Raw genomic sequence first — 20,137 nt, 5'->3', positions numbered from 1 at the left:
TGTTTGTTGTGTGTATTATATTTATATTTGTGTCTGTGGGTGGGTGTGTACACATGTACTTGCAGATGTCATCAAGGCAAGAAGATGGTATCCAATCCCTTTACAGCTGGGATCCAAGCTGTGGTCATCATGATTGAGCAGGAAGTTTGCTTAAACTCTGAGCCGTCTCCCTAATTACCAGAGTATTTTAATATACACTCCATAAGATATTATCCAACTTGTCCCTTTATCTCTGTTACTATCCCTTCAAAATCCCTCCACAGTCATTCTGCCTTAGGCCTGTCCTACTTTCTTGAGTTGAGACTTTGCTGAACTGTGAGTGAGTTATTTGTGGAATACATTTCTCTCAAATGCATTTGTGATTGTCTATGTAGTATTTGTGTCAGAATTAATATATCTTCTACCCAAAGGAAGCCTTCCAAATATTGCTGCCCAATCTATGTGTATGTGAGTGTCTATGTATGTGTATGCAAAAATACGTGTATGTGAGTGTGTGCATGTGCATTAGCATGCTTGCATTTGAGTGTGTGTGTCTGTGTCTGTGTCTGTGTCTGTGTATGTGTGTGTATTATTGTGGCAGTAGAGACCAGAGGTCAGTCAGGTGTTTTCTGCAGTTACTCATCATGTTATTATTTTGAGAAAGTGTTTCTGACCACTTGAGCTCCACATTCCCTATGGGAGGCAGGTCAGTGAGCTCCAGAGACTCAGTTGCCTGCTCCTGCAGGTCAGTATTTCAGGTTCCTATTTCTATGCTGGCTTAACTCTGCATTCTTGATTCCTCTCTATGATTTCTTTGCTATTTGATGTCCATCTCTTATAACTAGCAGATGGCCCCAAGAGAACATTGATTCTATTCAGTTCACAGTTCTCTGCACTACCACATGCTCATATTAACTATAACATACAGGCTATTTTAATCTTTATAATAATTATAATGATTTCATTTGTTAGTTACATTTAAAAAGAAAGCTGTTTTGTTTCTGCATTTTTGAACATTATTATTAAAGAACTAAATAAACAGATGGCAAATTATATAAATAGACTTTTTATGAACAACTGCCACATTGAAGTGCATTGAAATTCACAATACTTGCAGTAAAACAATGTTCAAAGACAACCTATTTATTAATATACATAAATTATCAATTACTTTATAATCTTTAATCCTGGTGAACAATTGTTACATAATAAATGATAATGAGTACAAATGGAAATAGTTAGTTTGCCTTAAGCATTAAATTCTAAAAACTAAATAAGAACTGCGACTACATGAACCCGGAGAGGCTGCAAAACAGAAAAGCCAAAAACTGACTTGCAAAGCCCTCCATTCTCCTATCCCTCCAAGCTCATGGTTTTCAGCCTGTGGGTTGACCGATGGACAGCACATATTTCCAGTGGTCTCAGAACCAGCTAACCAATTTATTTTTGCTGCTACTTCGTATCTGTAATTTGCTATGGTGCGGTGGCTCAGTTCTTAAGACCATCAAAAATATGTGTTTTCTTTTGGTCGAGAACCACTGCTCCAACCTGTTTCTTTTCCTCTATCCCACCTCTGTCTCTAATTCTGTAGTTCAAGATCATAACAAATGTGGTTGAACCTACAGAGGAAAGAAAAATGAGAAGTGGACCCAGTGTTAGAAATCTTTGTTGTTAGAATTCTCCTCTTATTGTATTTTCATCTCTCCTCTTCTATTTCTCTCCCTTTGGCTTGAGATGTTCCATTTACCCTCATTTGTCCTTTCCAGAACCTCGATGATCCCCCCCTCTCTCTCAACTCTCAGCAGGGTCTTTGAGACACAAAAGTGAAATCGTGCAGGAGGTTGATGCATTAAAAGTTAGAAATGGCAGACAGCCAGGGACCTCTCCCTGAGTGACAGGCTGCCTACAAAAGGACGTGGACCTTTTACGGAAAAGGACAGGAAGATAGCATTCTGTAATCAAATATGAAGGAGGCAAGGAATGGGGTGTGCAGTCGCTATATACCTTGCAGCCTTCTATGTGGAAGGTCATGCGTCTCAACTGTCTGAAGATTTGCTAAGCATCAAACTCTTGAGCTAGCGCTCTGATCTCTGGCTCTGTGTTTTCCATTATCCTTACTCAAAGCCACAGAGCTGTCACTACTAGGCACTTCATTTTCTCACTTCCAAGTTGCCATTGGTCAGTTGCCCTTCTCTTTTGGCATTTGTTTTGACAGTCCTGTCCTGAGAATATTTTAGTCAGTTCGTCAGATCAATCCATCAGGCCCTTTCTACTCCATAGATACTTAAAAGTCTCATCCCGTTTGCCTCTTCCGGAGCCGGACAAGTATTTTGCTGACACAGACTGGGAGGCACATTAAAAGGATTTGAGCATGTGTGCAGATATATGTTTATTTATGACATCATAAAATCAGATAAATAATGGCTTATTAAAAAGTTAAAATGACAAAATTAAAATGCTAAAAAGTTAATACTTGTCCCATCCAGTGTATTATCTAACTAGATCGAGTCTTTATCCAACATCAGGTTAATTTTTTTTTGCTAAAAACAATGGATTTTTAAAAAGAGAAAATGTTATATGAGAGAAAAAAAACCTTATCTTTCAGTCGAGTTCAGTGTATCATATATATCATTTGGAATAATATCTATTTCTACTTTCATACCACAAATATTCTTCCTTCCATGAATTTCATTTTGTCTTAAATTCTAAGACTTAAAAGAAAAAGAGTATTGTGGGTATTCAAACCAAACTGATCATTTTGGTATGTGCTTCTCAGATGTGTGACTTACATATAAAGTTGTAGAGAAAACTAAAAAGGCAAAAAGCTATTGAGGACTCAGAGATTAGTAGTTTTAGACCATTGCACATCCAAGTTCTTAGTTGATCTTGCTCTAGTCCAGCGATCAAAGTGAAGCATTTCTGCTGTGTGCATTCAAAGCCTGGCTCTGGTTTCAAGAAGTCGTGACTAAAGGTCAGAGGAGCAGAAGGACCAGAGAATGATTATCAAAGAGTAGAAAGATGTGAACTTAATGATAGAGAAAATATATAATTGCTTTTTGTTTGCTTGTCATCATGAGTCAAATTCATATATTCTTGTAGAAGATAAAGTATATTCATGTTATGTGTAAGCTTTCTGAAGAAAACGCGCAGTCATCGTTGGTTTGACTCTTCTGGGAGTGACACCTTGATACAGGTGAGGAATTTAGATAAACTTTTTTCTCTTTCTGAGCTTTGAATAACATAAATTAAAATATAAAGAAAACTACCTGTGATTTGTGCTCGGTACCACAAATACCTATGGTTTTTTATAGCTCACTTCTCTGGGTTGTGTGCCTGTCTAGTAAGGCAGACTGCTTCTCTGAGAAGGCAAAAGTGTGATTAGAACATGACATTCATGAAGCGTAGGGACAGCTTTGGCTCCCCTTCCTGTCCTTCTCTTTGAGAGGATTTGGGTTGTCATCATAAAGAGAATAAATTTCATAAACTTGTGTAGAAAACTATAGAATTTAATGTGCAAAAAAATTTTGAGAGTAGAAAGTTATGATTTGAGTCTGGAATGTTCTAACAGATCCTTGTTTTGAGCTCTTAATCCAAGCTGAATGGTGCTTTCTGGATGGTTGTGCCATCTTCAGGATGTGGGGCTTAGTTAACACAAGTGGGTTACCTTTAAAGGTTGTGTCATGGTTTCCTGGTCCACAGGAATATGAAAATCTGATACCACATTCTCTGGTTACCATAACTATCAGATCTTTCCATCATGGTGAATTCAAACTCTCTGAACTGACAAAACAAAATAAAACTTTGCCCTTTCTAATGGCTTCTGCCATATAATTAGTCAACAGTAATATGACTAATACAACAGGTATTTCCAGGTCAAAATACGGCATTAGCTTTTTCAATTTTTTGGAGATAAAATCTATATAATATCAGATCTGGGTGCCAATTTACTATATAAGTCATACATATTTGGATTTTTGATAATATATTTCCACAAAACTCATTGTCATTTTATGCTACTCATTAATAACATCCTTCAAAATTATTTATTGTTCTTTATTTTTAACTTTTAAAATTTGAAACTTGTGTGTAAAATGTACAAATAAACTTTTAAATAGTACATGTAACTATGTATATAGGGTATATGAAGTTTAGGTTATTCCTTAGATTTGAAACTTTCAACTATGGAATGTAAAGTTAAATGTAATTTTAAGATAGAAACATACTTGGAATTTTAACTTTTAAGACAGGGACTGTAATATTAAGCCCAACAAATTTTCAGTAATTTGCATCTTTTTACTGTGTCATGCAGATGTAGACCCTGAAGATGAGTTGTCAAGATTAGTTTAAGAAACAAGGAGTGTACTTGGGGTTGAACAGAGTTGCAATTTAGGACTCAAAAATTTTAAAAGGATGAAGTTTTCTCCAGGATCTTATAGGTCTCAAACATATATGCAAGGCACACTCCACAAGGAAAAAGGAGAGATACATTTGGTGTTGGCAAAAAATTTAAATTTGACGTTGGTATAGAGTCAGAGTAATAAGAAATACTGTACTAAAGAATAAAGTAACTAAACAAAATTCATGAAGCCGTTTCAGAAAAGGAGGTGGGGAAAGGACAAAGGCACTCCTGAGAGAGAAGAGGGACAGATAGCCCTGGTGGCAATCCATGGGAATGGAATGTTCTATTCATCACAACTGTAGCTCCCAGCATGCAAACCAAGCTGCAGGAGCCAAAATGTTTCTTGACATTAGCTAGGATGATTTTTTACTAGTGTCATCCATTTGCCTTCAAATTTCAAGGTGTTTTATTTTTTTTAACAGATGAGTAATACTTCATTATGCAAATATGCCACATTTTCTCTATCCATTTTACAGTTGAAGGGCATCTAGGTTTGCTGGGAGCCGATTTAAGTGGCCGCCATTATAAGATGGCATTTGGCCCCGGCCTCGCTTGATAAGTAACTCCATATTAGGCAATGCAGTGGAACCCTGCCTCTCGCATATGTGCTTATAGGGCCAATTCTGTGGCCAGGAGCATCGGCAGGCGCACATCGGCCAATCCAGGCATGATTCGTTTCCATAATAAAGGTTGCAGTTCTTCCACCAGAAAACAGGGTGCATTGTTGTGATCTAGCTGCCCACACTCCCCCTGACCTGCAGGGGAACTTCCTTGTGGTCTGTAATGGACAAGGATGTTTGTTTTCCTTCTGGTTGGTGGGTCTCCAGAGAAGCAGTTGAAGTAGCAAAGGTTGCTAGGCAGACTCCCTATATAAGCAGCTGCAGCTCAGAGCTCGGGGCCCCTTGCTTTCTGCTCTCCCTTCAATCAAGAGGCTCCAATAAAGCGTGATTTGAGAAGAATCCTCGTCTGGTGGCTTTTCTTTCCTGCTGGTCAGGGAGTTCGCCCCATAGGTTGTTTTCAGGTTCTGATTATTACAAATAAAGCTTCCATGCAGATAGTTGATCAATTGTCCTTGTTGTATGATTGAGCAACCTTTGGATAATATGCCCCAAAGAGGTATAACTGGGTCTAGAGTTATAATTCCAAGTTTTCAGAGAAACCTTATATTGAATTCCAAAGAAGCTGTACAAGTTTGCATGCCTAGCAGCAATAAAAGAGTGTTTTCCTTGTTCTACATCCTTGACAGCATCAGCTGTCACTTGTTTTTGTTCTGAGTCCGTCTTGTACTCGTCAGAATGGCTAAGGAAGTTAAATATTCCTTTCTCTTTTCTCTTAACTTTTTAAAAAGATTTGCTGTTCTCTCATACATTACATTCCAATTACAGTTTCCCCCTTCCACAGCAATGTGAAGTATAAGTTGAATAAACCCTTTCCTCCTCAGCTTGATTTTTGTTCATGATGTTTCATGGCAGCAATAGAAACCCTTGCTAAGACAATTAGATATTGCAGTCTTTGAGGTTACAATACAATTAATATCGTTACATATTTATTCTAACGGCCCATGCATCTCATCTTTCTAAATTCTCCCTGCTGGTGATAATGGTGTCATCCTATAACCCTTGCCATTATTTATATAGCACTCAAAACAAAGAAAAATACAGGGCAAATGAAAACATCCCAGGGAATGTGTGGGGTCATTTCCATAAGAAGCAGGACTATCGTCCACCATGTGCTTTCCCTCTGTGTGTTCTACGAGCCTGTTTTATCATCTGTGAAATTATCCACAGGCTCATACTGATGCTGTTTATGTGGTTTGAATGAAAACAACATCGACAGCATGAAATGGATGGAATACTCAATATAAATGAGTATTATCTCTACAAAAATGAATTATTTCTGAAAAATGGGAAAGCAACCACTTATGGAGTGGAACACAGCAGCTGCTGAATAGAGCACTTGTATAACCATGGTACACTGGGGAAGAGGGCACAGAGTCCACTGTGTGATTTTGGTTTCGAAAATGGAATTAAAGGGAGAATTTAGCCCTGTGGCTCTGCACAATGATCCTAATAGAATCTGGCCTGGGAACAGTGTTAATGCCTTCATCTCTTTCAGGAGCTTGTTTATAATTTGATATAAAAAGTGAGCTGATTTACACATTATTGAATGGAACACATATTAATAGTTTTTTTTAAAATAATAGTTCCCAATTATAAAATCTTCCCCTTTATTCTTTAAACATATAATTTGGTGTTGGTTTTTATTTTCTACAGATATATTCTAAACTATTTATCCTCCTTGAGCAAGACCATTCTGATTTTCTAATTATACAAATATACAAAGAAGTTACTAGGTTATGATGAGCCTGAGAGTAACCATGAGAATATAATATAAATGAGAGTTTTTTAAATCATTTTTTCCTAATTCAGATAAATTCATGTAGACAAATCTGCTTTCATTACATACCCTTGTATATAACACAAGAATAAATAAATTAAGGGATATTCAATTTGACACTGCATAGGTTCAACTGAGAAAAAGCTGGCAAAGCAGACTTGATTGAATTGAACACTGAACATCTATATGTAAGAAATCTTTAAATCTATTATGTGTGGAAGCCTGTTAAAATTGTTAAATAATTGAAGTTAAGTAACTGAAGACTACCTTCTCCCTTTACTAAAAATAGATCATCTCCTAACATGTTCTAACTATGCACACAGGTCAAGAATGTATTTTATATAACATCAAATTTATCCATATGATTCTGTGACAGGAAAATAGAAATTAATATAGTTTAGTAGAGTGCTTTATGAGACATATACAAACAATAGATATTAGCCCAAGTTTTGGGAAAACTGTGCATTTATGTGCCAGAATGAAGCCAACAGTGGGCAATAAGATACCCAGTCCTAGTGAATACAATATAACTCCTTCATACAAAGCACAGGGAATGCAATGGTAGAAGGAAAAGAAATATTATAAAAAATAAATGACCAAGTAATCTGCTTCAAGATGTTACCTTCTCTAAGACAGTTTTGTCAGACTTCACAACATGGTTGCCTAAACAAGACTTGGGTAATGAGAATACAAGTTGACATTCCAATACCAATGGAGGAAATCTCACAAAACTCCACATTTAAATGAATAATTGCAGGAAATTAATATCTGCTGAGTGCAGTGGGAGAATGCTCTTGCACACTGCAAAGATTTATCATTCATATTGGTTTAATAAAATGATGCTTGGCCAGTATCCAGAAAGAAAGGATATGTGGAGCAACCATACTAGGAGATCTCTGGGACAAGAAAAGGCGGAGATGCAGTCACCAGCCAGATGCAGAGGAAGCAAGATGAGAATGCCTCAATGAGAAAAGGTACTGAGTCATGTGGCTAAACATAGACAAGGATTATGGGTCGATTTAAGTTTTAAGAGCTAGTTATTAGTAAGGTTGAATTAACAGACCAAACAGATTAATTAATATAAGCCTCTGTGTGTTTCATTGGGACTGAATGGATGAGGGACTGGGTAGGACAGAAACTTCCATCTTATATACTAGAGTCACTTTAAAGTTGGGCATCATGATGAGATTGTGAATCTGTAACAAATGATTTCATTTAAATTCATTGACAAGACTTGGATAGGCTAGTAGAAGCTGAGCTAGGATGCGCCCAAAATAAAGGATATGAATGGCTTGTGTGTATTTCATATTTTGAACCCAGTAATCCACTGCACTGGGTATGCTTTTTCAGCCATTGTATGTTTTGTTCTAATGCTTCAATGACCAAATCAAATGTCATTGATGAGGATAAAAAATGATTGCAACTCTAAAAAATAATAACACAAATATATAGAGTCTGTAACTTTTTAAATTTATACAGTGAGTTATTTGCTATTAAAATTTTGTTAGGTTGTGGGTTTATTACAAATTAATATTAAAAGTGTGCCAAGGTTTAATGATAAGAAAAAAAAACAGAATTGATGATCAGCTGTAAGTTCTTGGCACTAAGAAACTAGCATATGATATTTAGTCTACTATTCTCACCTTTATAAATATTTGTTGTGATTGGATTATTGATTGTATTATGTAATATATAGAGTAGAAAAAGTAGAGAATTGGTTGTAATATAGGAAATATAAAAATACAGGAAAAATAATTCAAAGATAAATTTGAATAAATATATACTTTAAAGAAATAACTAATAGGAATAAATGCACTAAAATAGTCTCAATTGTCAAATAGTCTCAATTGTCTTATCAATTAAATACAACTAAGGGTGTTTGTACTCCTGGACTTCTTCACATGCATTCATGACATAAGGACAGAATCAATCACACCTACACTAGGTGCACATCTGTGTCTCTGACTCAAAGCATGACTCAGAAATACTGAGTTTCTTGGCTCTAGATTTTTGTCACTTATCAGTCTTCTTTTATAGGAATACTGACTTAATGAATTAATCAATACACATATTGTATTATAAATATTTATGTCAAATGCCCTACATAGGTTTTGCTGGAATTGAATCTAGCTTTGACAAGGTTGTGGTGTGTTTTTTGGCTCTAATGGAGAATCTGCTGCTTCTCGTCATCTGTCTTTTCAATGTCAGCCACATTCTCTGACTAAAGAACTCCTATCTCCGTCTTCAAAGACATCAAGGTTCCTTCTCTGTGACTCTTTCTTCCACAGACACATCTCCCTCTGAGTGACCATAGGCAGGAGAGGCTGTCCACTCTCAAAAATTTTCATTTGGTTAATCCTTGATAGTAACCCCATCATGATTTCCTGAATTACATTTTCTTCATGTATATACAATTGGAGTGCATATGAGCAGCAATCAAGGTGTTTACGTGTGTGTGTGTGTGTGTGTGTCTGTGTGTGTGTGGTGAAAGCACATGGCTAATATCAAAAATAAATATAGATTATTTTCCTGCTTTTTAGTTGAGGAAGCATCTCACAGTTGAACCCAGAATTCACCAGTTAGGCTAGGATATAGCTAGGTGGCTTACAGCCCAATCTCTGATTTCCAAGCACTGGCAATACAAGTTAAGGTCATGCGTTTACATGGCTGCTGAGGATGAAAACTTTATTTACTAACACAAATATCCTAACCTTAAGGACATCTAGACAATTCTTAAGACATTTTATATTAAAGATTCACAAGTTCATGATGTATGCATCATTGAAAGTCCAGTATTTTGCCTCTCATAATAAATAAATGGTTGGAAAATCAATAAAATAATCCTTTGAGACATTGAAAAGTACCACAGTAACCTAGTAACAAGTAGGAGAGCCTGCATCTTACGTATCAGAGGAGACTTCCCTAGAAAACATTTAAGTTGATGTCTCCCCAACAGATAGAAATCAACTTGCAAAATTCCACAGACAGATAAAGCCCAGAAAAGGCAAAACTGCTGGAAATGATCAAATTGGGAGACCAAAACCAATGAACTAGATCCTAAGAGCTAGGGCAAATGTGTATATCATGAGTCCCAGGAATTAGTGAGGGGCCAGATTTACTGGTTCATTAATGTCTGACTTACTCTGTTATGTGCTCCGAATTTTAAAACAATTGCCATGAACAGCCCACAGAGGGTGTTAAGCAGACAATGTGCATAATCTGGTTTATGTTTGAAATAGCATCTGGTTGCTTAGTGCGTAGTAAATTAGAGCTGTTGATTCTCCAGAAACTTGGCATGGGGTCTCTCTAGAACATTTCTGGTGTTGGTTATTGTGTTTGAGAATGAGGGTTTGAAACAGATACCAAAAACAATTTCAATATAATTAAAATCCAACAAGACTTTATTATTAATAATAATGTAATATATAGCTATGTTATTAACATTTTGTGTTATTTTAAAACTGCATTGATGCTACAGTGGTGATAACTCTTAGAGCTGACATTTTTACCTCAGTTTCAAACAGCAACAAGATAAAAGTGTTCAGATATATATTTTAGCAAATCAGAAGCTGCAGTGTCTAGGGCAGCCCTTCATATATTAAAAGCTAAGGAAGGAGACAATAAATCATATATCACATTAAAATATTCAAAGGCAGTGCTGCTGTTAAATTTATAGGAAGAACTTTACAGTTTGGGAAGATTTATTTTCTTTATATAGAAAAATTTATAGATATGATAGGGTATGACTAAAAGAAATAACTCATCACCAATAAGCACCTTTCTGATGAATTGGAGAGTGATCTGTGTTTATAGTCTGCACTCAGCTGAACAGATGCGCTGTGTTGTTCCCGCTGTAACGGGCTGTGCTTGAATGCCAGCCTGTGAGCAAAAGCATAGAGACGGTTGAGATGGTGGCTAGAGGGGATCCAAACTGACGAGAGAAGGAAGGCCTCGCTGACCATTTCCCTTCAGCCCGTCTTCCTTACATCAGACGCTAAGCATTTTCCTTGACAGTGGATGTTTCCAAATGTTTGTATGAATAAGTAGCCTCATCAGACACCTTCCATCTGAGCCCATGAGTACCAGTGTACCTTGCCTGTCACTAAGGAGAGCTCAAAATCTCTGATAACTGACCCAGTCAGGTTTTAATTTGGGAGTAGTTATTAATGGTAGAAGTTTAAAGGAATTATTTCTTTACTGGTGCTTGCATTACCTAAAATTTTGGTGGATTATAACATTATTTCACAAAGAATGATTCTGAAAAAAAAAAGAATTACATAATAATTATGTACTTTTATGCTATGTTAAAGGAAATAATCTGGTTGCCACTGGAACCAAAAAAGTATTGTGTGTGTACATGTGTGTGTGTAAGTATGTATGTATGTGTGAACCTGAGAATAGCTGTATGTGTTCATTATTGTTTGATGTGTCCTTGAGTATTTGTGATCATGTCTGTTTGTGTGTGTGTGTCTCTCTCTATATATATGTGTATATATATGTATGAATTTGTGTGATTGAATATTGTGCATGTGTGTGTATTGTGCGTCACTGTGTAAAAGTATGTGGGTTTAGTATGTTTGTGATGTGCATTGTGTGGGGTGTGTATATGAGTGTATTTGTGTATGTTTGTGCATATATGTTTGAGTATGAGCATGTACAACTTCGAGGGTGTGCATGTGTATATGAGAATGTGTGTTTTTGAGTATGTGTGAGAGTATGTGTGTTTATATATGTAGGGAGTTGTCTGATAGTAGGCATGTGTGTATGAAAAGGTATATGAAAAACTGTGTTTCTGTATGTGATTATATGTCTGTGACAATATGTGTGTAGTTGATTGTTTTTTACTCTTGACTCTTTTGCTGTTTGGAGGTATACCACACAGTACCCATATAAATACATGGAGATTTATTCTTACTTATAAATACCTAACCTTAGCTTGGATTGTTTCTAGCCATCTTTTCTTTATTTAAATTATCCTACCATTTAGTTATGGATTTTTATCTTTCTCTATTTCTGAATATATTTTCTGGATGGCTGAGTCCTGAGTGACTGGCCCCTTCTTTTCTCGCTCGTTCCTCCTCTCCTTGTTCTTTTACTCCTCCTTCTCTTTCCAGAGTGCACCTTTATTATTCTCTCTGCCTGCCAGCCCCATATATCCTTTCTCCTTCCTTGCTATTGGCCATTCGGTGCTTTATTGGATCAATCAGGTATTGTAGATAGGCAAAGTAACACACATTCAGACTTAAACAAATGCAACATAAAAGAATGCAACACATCTTTGCATCATTAAACAAATGTTCCACAGCATGAACAAATGTAACACATCTTAAAATAATATTCCACAGCATGTGTGTTTAAGCATGTTTATGCAAGCATCCATGGGTGTGTGAAAATGTGTTTATGTGTAAGTATATGTGTATGTGAACATTTATGTGTATGTTCATGTGTGTATAATTATGAATATTTATTTGTGTGTGATTGTGTGATTATGTGTGGGTGTGCAATGTTTCTAATGAAGCTAGGCTATACTTTTGTAACTAGAGACCACAAATTAATCCAAAATTAGTATAACATATTCTCATATTGATATCAATATTATCAATAAATTGGAAACAAAATCACATATGGCTACATGTGCATTTTCATTTACTTCCTACAATGTATTTTTATGAATTTCAAATTGTGCTAACTATTCATATTATTCTGGTGTTTTTACTAAGATCTACATTCAAATTGATGGCTAAACCATTGATACTGGACATTCCCTTTTGAATAACCTGCAATATTAAAATAATCTGCCTTAATGAAACAACATTTTTTTCTATAAATTAGTAACAGAAACCAATGTTTCATCTGCTTTTAATCAATGGCGAGATTAAGGCACTTCCCTTCTTCCACAGTTACAATGAATGAGCAAGAAGAGGTCACTCTCAATATCTGCAATATTTCCTACTCCATTTTAATCTCTTGACTTTCAGAAAAGCAAAAAGAAGAGACCATTGCAAAACAAGCAAATAAACAAAAAACAAAACAACAACAACGTAAACCCCTTTGATCTGCAATGTTTCCAGATTGAAAGATTTGACACTATAATGGTGACACAAAGCTTGTGGGATAAACCAACCAATAACTGATTCGACTTAAGGCCCACTTCAAAAGATGAAACCATACCTTACACTGCTTGTTTGACCAAGAACCAGAGACTTGGTAGCCCAGAGACCTAGACCAAATACTACTGGTCTGAAAATAAAGTAGTGATAAATAGCGTTTAATGATATTTTTCTATATTTATAGATCAATGACTTCTTCAGCCTTTAGGAAAAAGCTTCCTCCTACAGCAAATGAGAACAAATACAGCCAGATATTATGAAGAGAGAGAGAGAGACCTTGGAGCACTTAGTCCTGGAATGTCTCCAAATTTCTATCCTTAGGGCTCAGAGAACACTGTAGAAGGGGAGAAATGGTATAAGAGCCAAAGGGCATGAAGGGCACCAAGAAAACAAGGCTCTCTAATTCACCATGATGAAAGCTCATCTGAACTCACAGACAGAAGAAGCATCCACAGGGCCTTCATGGGTCCTCCCCAGGTCCTCTGCATATATAATCATGGCTCAAAGTTCACCATCTTTATGGGATTCTCGATTATGTAAAAGAGTGGGTCATTAATTCTCTTGACTTCTCTTCAGCTCTTTCTCCTATGTTTGTTAGTCTTGTCTAACTCCTACGTGATAGTTTTTATTTTCTTAAATTTCATGTTTATCACTTAGAATCCTGTCTTTTCTAATGAAATACAAAACAGTAGATCCAGAGGAGAGGGAAGATGGGGAGAAATTGGGAGGAGTGGAGAGAAGAGAAGTCATATCAAAATATATCATGTGAGAAAAAAAATATTTTCAATAAAAGGAGAAAAAAGAAAGAAAAAAATCTCTAAGTCTTTAGCAGAAAACATCCTGCTTCTTTTTTCCCTTAAACACCACAAAAATCCACTAGAAATTTTACTTACTTTTTAATCTATCTTTAAAGATTATTACCATATTCTATTTTTAATTTTTATATAATATTTTATTGATTTTTTTGGGAATTTCACATCATAAACCTCAATTACATTCACTTCCCAATGCTTCCAGGTCTGCCCTTACTTTTGTAAACTCCCTCAGAAGGAGGGAGGAGTAGAAGGAGAAAAAGGAGAAGAAGAAAAAGGAAGAAGGAGGAGGAGGAGGAGACAAGGAAGAGGAAGAAGGAGAAAAAAGGAGAAAGAAGAGGAAGAAGAAGAAGAAGAAGAAGAAGAAGGAGGAGGAGGAGGAGGAGGAGGAGGAGGAGGAGGAGGAGGAGGAGGAGGAGGAGGAGAAGGAGAAGGAGAAGAAGAAGAAGAAGAAGAATAATTAAACACATCCAAGTTGTACAGTTGGCAGTTTGTTTTGCCCAGTGGAGCATAGTCATAATCCCAGTGACCGGCCCCTTAAAGAAAACTTAGTCTTTCCCAACTTTTACTCCCACCAGAAGACATCAATTTTGAAGAGCTACACTTCAGAATCTATATCACAATTTCTAAGAGTTCTCTTTGATAGCTTTCTTGACTGTTACTTCTCTTTTTTGAAAGTGTGGGGGAACATTGTGGAAGTATAGAATCTGTACTCCTGCTAGCTCTAAAAGGCGATGTAGCTACTTTTCTCATGGTATTTTTGTTTTTATTGATTATCTCCAGTTTTGATATAAAAGCAAAAAAGTTAATGATTTTACAATTCTTTAAGTTCATTTGAATATCAGGAGAAAAATAAAATGACTGCTGAAAGTCCTGAAATTGTTCATGTTTGTCATATTTCTGTATCAACTTCACAAGGATCAACTCATAAATAGATTTTAAAGGGGACATAAATTCATCCTGAGGTAAGAGAGACTTGGAGTTTCAGATTTTGACATATCCTATGAGAAATCTAACCACAAATTATTAGTCATCCATGTGTGTATGGTTGTCAGAGGTTAGAATACTCTACCAACCTTTAGAGGTGTCAAGTTCACCTGTGATCATGGGTGCTTCATAAAAAATTACTTATTGTTGAAATAGGAGCGGCAGCGGGGCTGCATCCCCAGCACCCCAGCCGCCTGCTAGCTTATGCCCGAAATAACAACACACAAACTGTATTCATTTATAGACTGCTTGGCCCATTTCTATCTAGCCTCTTCTAGGCTAATTCCCACATATTAATTTAGCCCATTTCTAATAATGTGTGTAAGCACCCCAAGGTGCGCTTACCGGGAAGATTCTAGCCTACGTCCATCCTGGGTCTGAGCTGCCTGGGAGAGCAGAGCATGGCGTCTCTGCTCCAGAGAGCAGAGCTGTCGAGTCTCTCCGGGAGCAGAGCCGAGTCTGAGCTCACTTCCTCTTCCTCCCAGCATCCTATTCTGTTTACTCCTCCCACCTATGTTTTAACCTAACAGGGCCAGCCAAGCAATTTCTTTATTGCTTAACCAATGAAATCAACAGATTGATATATGACACCCCCACATCAACTTATTAAATAAAATTAAATTTTACGGAATATTCTTTATTGTTACTTGAGTAAACCTCAGCATCCAATTACTTGATATATTTGAAAGGTAAAAGAGACAGGAACCTTGGTTTCCTTCTGCAAGCTGTTTTTGTTAGAAGCCACGGGGAATATTTCAAGTCCTTTACGGGTGTGCTCAGGTTTTCTTTTAAGATGTGGTCTCTAATATGTTCTTGTTGCTCTTTCCTCTACTGGGTGTCAGGAGCCTCCTCTGCCAAGCACTCTGATTGTGGAATTTACAGCATGATGCTTGGCTGAGGTTCAGATGCCTTGATTGGTCCCACCTGCTGTGGAGGGGCAGAGAAGCACTAACTACATCCTTCCCTGTGCTGGAGGAGGAATACTTGATAGCAGACCTCAGCACCCTTGAGAGTCATGGGGTCACTTGTCCTCTTTGTCCTTCATTTTATTCTAAGCTGAAAGGAGGCTGGGAATGATGATCCCAGTCAGCAGTATATGCCAGCCTAAGCTTCACCAAGGAGGAAAAGCCTTAGTAACCCATTTCAAAGGACATGAGAATCATGCTCATTCTCTGGAAGAGCAAGACTTAGGTGGCTTTGTAATTCTTCATGGTGATGTCGAAATGTAAATGCCAGTACATGGGAGGTAGAGAACACTATGTGATTATAGAGTCACTGTCTGGAGAGGATTTAACATTTGTTTAGGGAAGCTGTGACATTGCTTAAAACTTTATGGAATGCTAATACAGCTAAAGAAATATAAATCCTTGCAGCTTTTGATCTCAAAGTCTACCATTTGAAGAAAACATTGATTTTTGCAAATAAATATAGCCTATTTCTATCTTGAACTGTTAAGAAACAAAAGAGAAGACTCCACTTCATGACAACATTGTGCCAGGAAACATAACTTCCTGCAATACTCTGTTTACTTTTATTTTTCACATATATTTCTTAAGTAGTAAATCAGTTTTAAATCTAAATATGGGAAAGAAGAGGCCACATTTCTTTCTCCTATGTTGGCCTCCACAAATAATTTACTCTTTTAGGGTGTGTGTTTATGTGTTTATTTTGCTTTCTTTTTTTCATATTTTGTAAAAATTTCAGACAGGAAAGATAATAAAATGATGTCATTTTTTATAATGTAAGAAACAGCGGAACACTTGGCTGTTTCTTAACCACCAAAGCCAGTTTTGACTTGACTTGCTGGTAGAATTGGCAAGATTTATTCTACCCAGACAGTGTCTACATTTATGGAGTTTCTGGATAAAATAAAGTGTTTTTTTGACTTGAACCAGAAAAATCTGTGCTGTGACAGAAGCCTGTGAACACACTAGACACGTACATTATGCCATTCAGAGGCACCTCAAGGGTCTGCATGTTATTCTTAGCACTGATTTCAGAGTTGTCACAGTAAAGTAAGATTTCTGCATTTTCTCATGCTTAAAAATACAATTACGTTTTATGTATGAATTTTGATAAGGAAATACTCAACATAGATCATAGAAATGGCAAAAGAATGGTCACACAAATAAAAATAAAAAGTTCTCTGAATCAAAGTAATGCAGCCATCCAAGTTTTGAAACAAAATCAAAATGTGAGTTAAACAGTCGGCTTAGCTTTTAAAAATTCAAGTTAGATATACACTTTATTTTGCTTGAAACAAAATCTAAAATTAATTCTACTAAATTTCTCCTATCCTAATAGTAATAAAAAAGAGTTCTACTGTCAGAAAAAATATAAAGAAATAAGTTGCATCAGTCAAATGCAGACATGCTTACATTTGATTCCATAAAACCGTTCGCTGAAAAAGCAAAACCTGAGGGAACATCCACTAAACGTGTTTTCAAAACAAGATAAGAGAACAACAAAACAAAACAAACAGAAAACTGAATTGAGAGTTAAGAGACAACCTTTGGAAGGGGAGAAGATATTTGCAAGCTATAATTCTGGTATGGGGCCCATAATCAAGAAAAAAAGAAATCGAAGCAATTAAATGAAATGAATATATTGTGTGGTAAAGTGACTCAGCAGATAACGAGGCCTGTAGTCAAGACTGACCACCTGTGTCTCACCCCAGGGACCAATGTGATGAAAGAAGAGAACCCACACCTGTAAGTTGTCCTCTGACCAGTGTGTGCTGCAACATACATGTGCACATACACATAAAAATTAATAAATGCAATAAATGCTAATAAAGAGTCAATGTTCAAGAGACCCTAAGACATTTCTCAAAAAAGTCATAAATGGACAGCAAGTATATGAAAACACTGCTCACCATGAGGTATAATTATTAAAATGTAAGTTAATATCATGTTTAATTATCAAATTAATTTTTTTAGTGTAGCAAGCAGAAGAATTAACAGTCACAAAGTTCATAAGGGATAGGACGTGGGAAGCCCTGCACATTGCTTTCGGCAGTGTAAATTAGTGGACATTATGTACAAAATAAGACTTCATCAACAAATAGTAAAAATAATAGAGGTAAAAATAGAATCCTGCAGGTAATGTCTAATTCCTCTTATCTCAGCTACCTGGAAGGCTGGAGCAGAAGGATTATAAATTCAAGGTCAGTCTAGAAAGCACAGTGAGAACCTATGTTACAACTTAGACAAAAAGAGGAAGGAAGGTATCAGAATCTACTAATGCTACTTCTGAGCATTTATACAAAGGATTTTAAATCATTATTGGAGGAAAACCTAAGCCACTGTGGTCGTTGCAGCACTGTTTACATTAGTTAAGGAATCAGGATAGGCTTTTGTCAACAAACGAATGTGTAAAGACAAAAACATGCTCATCTATGTACTTCTCTATGTGCTAACATACGACTTAGATTTGCAAATGAAAAGCACTGTAAGTTGCAATCGCATAAAACTGGAGAACATTATGCTAAGTGAAATACACCAGATAAAGAAAGACAAGGTTTACATTGTTGTTTTTGTGAAATCCCAGTGCCTGAATTTGTAGATCCAGAAAGTAGACTGTGGTTGCCTGAGACTGGATTAGGGTGGAACAGGATCATCATGGTCAAAGGAGCACCATCATCAACAGACACAATGAAGCATTTCCTTTTCACTCTGTTTGTACCATTTCTTCATGGTTCATTTTGCCGTTTGTTAAATATTTATTAACATTATATATTTGAAAATAACAGTAAATTTCGAACATTCTTATCACAAATGATGAGGTTTATGCTGATAGGCATGCTATCATATTCATTCTACATGCATGTATGAAGTGCTGTCATCATGCTATGCCATATAATACAGGGACCAAGGACTAAGCTATGGCCTCTCCCTTTATACCTATCCCTATAATAGATGTCCATGCCCACTAGCTCTCATCATTTCAGCAAGCAAATCTATGAATTCTGGACAGATTAGAGAGAGCTCATTTCCACCTTATCAGATATACAAGGCTGGATCTTTCCATTTTTATACTTTCTGAAGTACCCAAATTACTTGTTTCTTTCCTTGCTATTGGTAGCATACTCTCCTTTGGTATCACTGTGCTTTTTCTATTATGGCAATTCCTTCAGGCAATAGCCTTTAAGATACCAGCCCACTTTGGGCATGGTTTCATGTATTAAAAGTGCAGAGGAAAAGCTGTGCTAGAATTGGTTCCAGTTGCCAGCAAAAGCAGGACTGCAGATCACTACTCTTGCTGTGAGCTCACCCCCAAATCAATAAACCTTTGTTATACTCCATTCCAGGCTATGGTGGAACTCATTGACACTACTGCAATTTGGTGCCACTGGAACCTTACTGATAGGCCATAACCTCGTGGTGATATATAGAAAATGAATGCAGGGAGAAAGAAGGCAGAGTCAGACAGATGCCGTGTAGGTGCCGAAGGAGAGAGACACCAAAACATTACTGGCAGGCCACAGCCTCATGGTGGAACATAGTGTGGGAGTCCCCTTTGTGTGCTGTGAGATGAGCAAGTGACTCTTCCAACAATAGATTAATAGAAATTGGTTAATTTAAGATGAAAGAGCTGGTTAAAAACACACCTGAGCCATCAGCCAAACAGTGTTGTAATTAATATAGTTTCTGTGTGATTTTTCAGGTCTGGACAACTGGGAAGCCAATGCACAGTCTTGATTCACATCTTTCAACAGTCCATTCCTCAAGAACACCAGAATGATAGAGGAAAGCTAAAAATATTACAGTACTTCTTTTGGTAAAACTTACTTTTCTCTTGACCACAAGAGTCGAAACAAGGTCTACCAGCTTCCTTTGGTCTACAAGTACCACAATCAGTAAGGAATATAAAATTTGACTGTAGAAGTGGTCTCACTACAACTGAGAACATGTATAAGACTATAACTAAAATAAGATTGGAATTTAAGATGGTTCAACATAAATAGAAACTTGAAAGTCAGATAGTTCAACTAAATTATATAGATGATATCATATGAAATAAGAAAGGAAGAATACAGGTAACTTTTTTTAATTCCAATTCTGTCATGGATCCTTGGTGTTGGAGGTAGATAAGTCCATGAAATATATTTGGTGAAAGTGTGAACTCCAATGTACAGTTCCACAGTTTCATTTTCAAATGGCCACTCTAACTGTACAGTATAAAATTTTATTGAGGTGTAGTCTTTTGGGTATGGTTAATTTGGTATGTGAGATTTTCCATTTGAAAATTAGCATTGTAATAAGGTCTTAAGGAATATCCCACTCTCAGATAGCTTTAAGACTACAAGAAACTTTAGACACTCAATCAAGCACAAAAATTTTAATGAAAATTTAAACATTAAATAAAAAAACAAGCAATGTTTTGTTTCTTTTGTCTTGAGAAGAAGTATGAGAACTTAGGCATGTCAATTTGTAATAAAGAAACAAAAGCTA

The sequence above is a fragment of the Alexandromys fortis genome, unplaced genomic scaffold (genome assembly GCF_014885135.2).
Source record: "Alexandromys fortis isolate MF-2015 unplaced genomic scaffold, M_Fortis_MF-2015_v1.1 scaffold_2_26212498_36691700, whole genome shotgun sequence".
In the NCBI taxonomy this organism is placed as follows: Eukaryota; Metazoa; Chordata; class Mammalia; order Rodentia; family Cricetidae; genus Alexandromys; species Alexandromys fortis.
Note: the sequence above shows the minus strand (reverse complement) of the source record.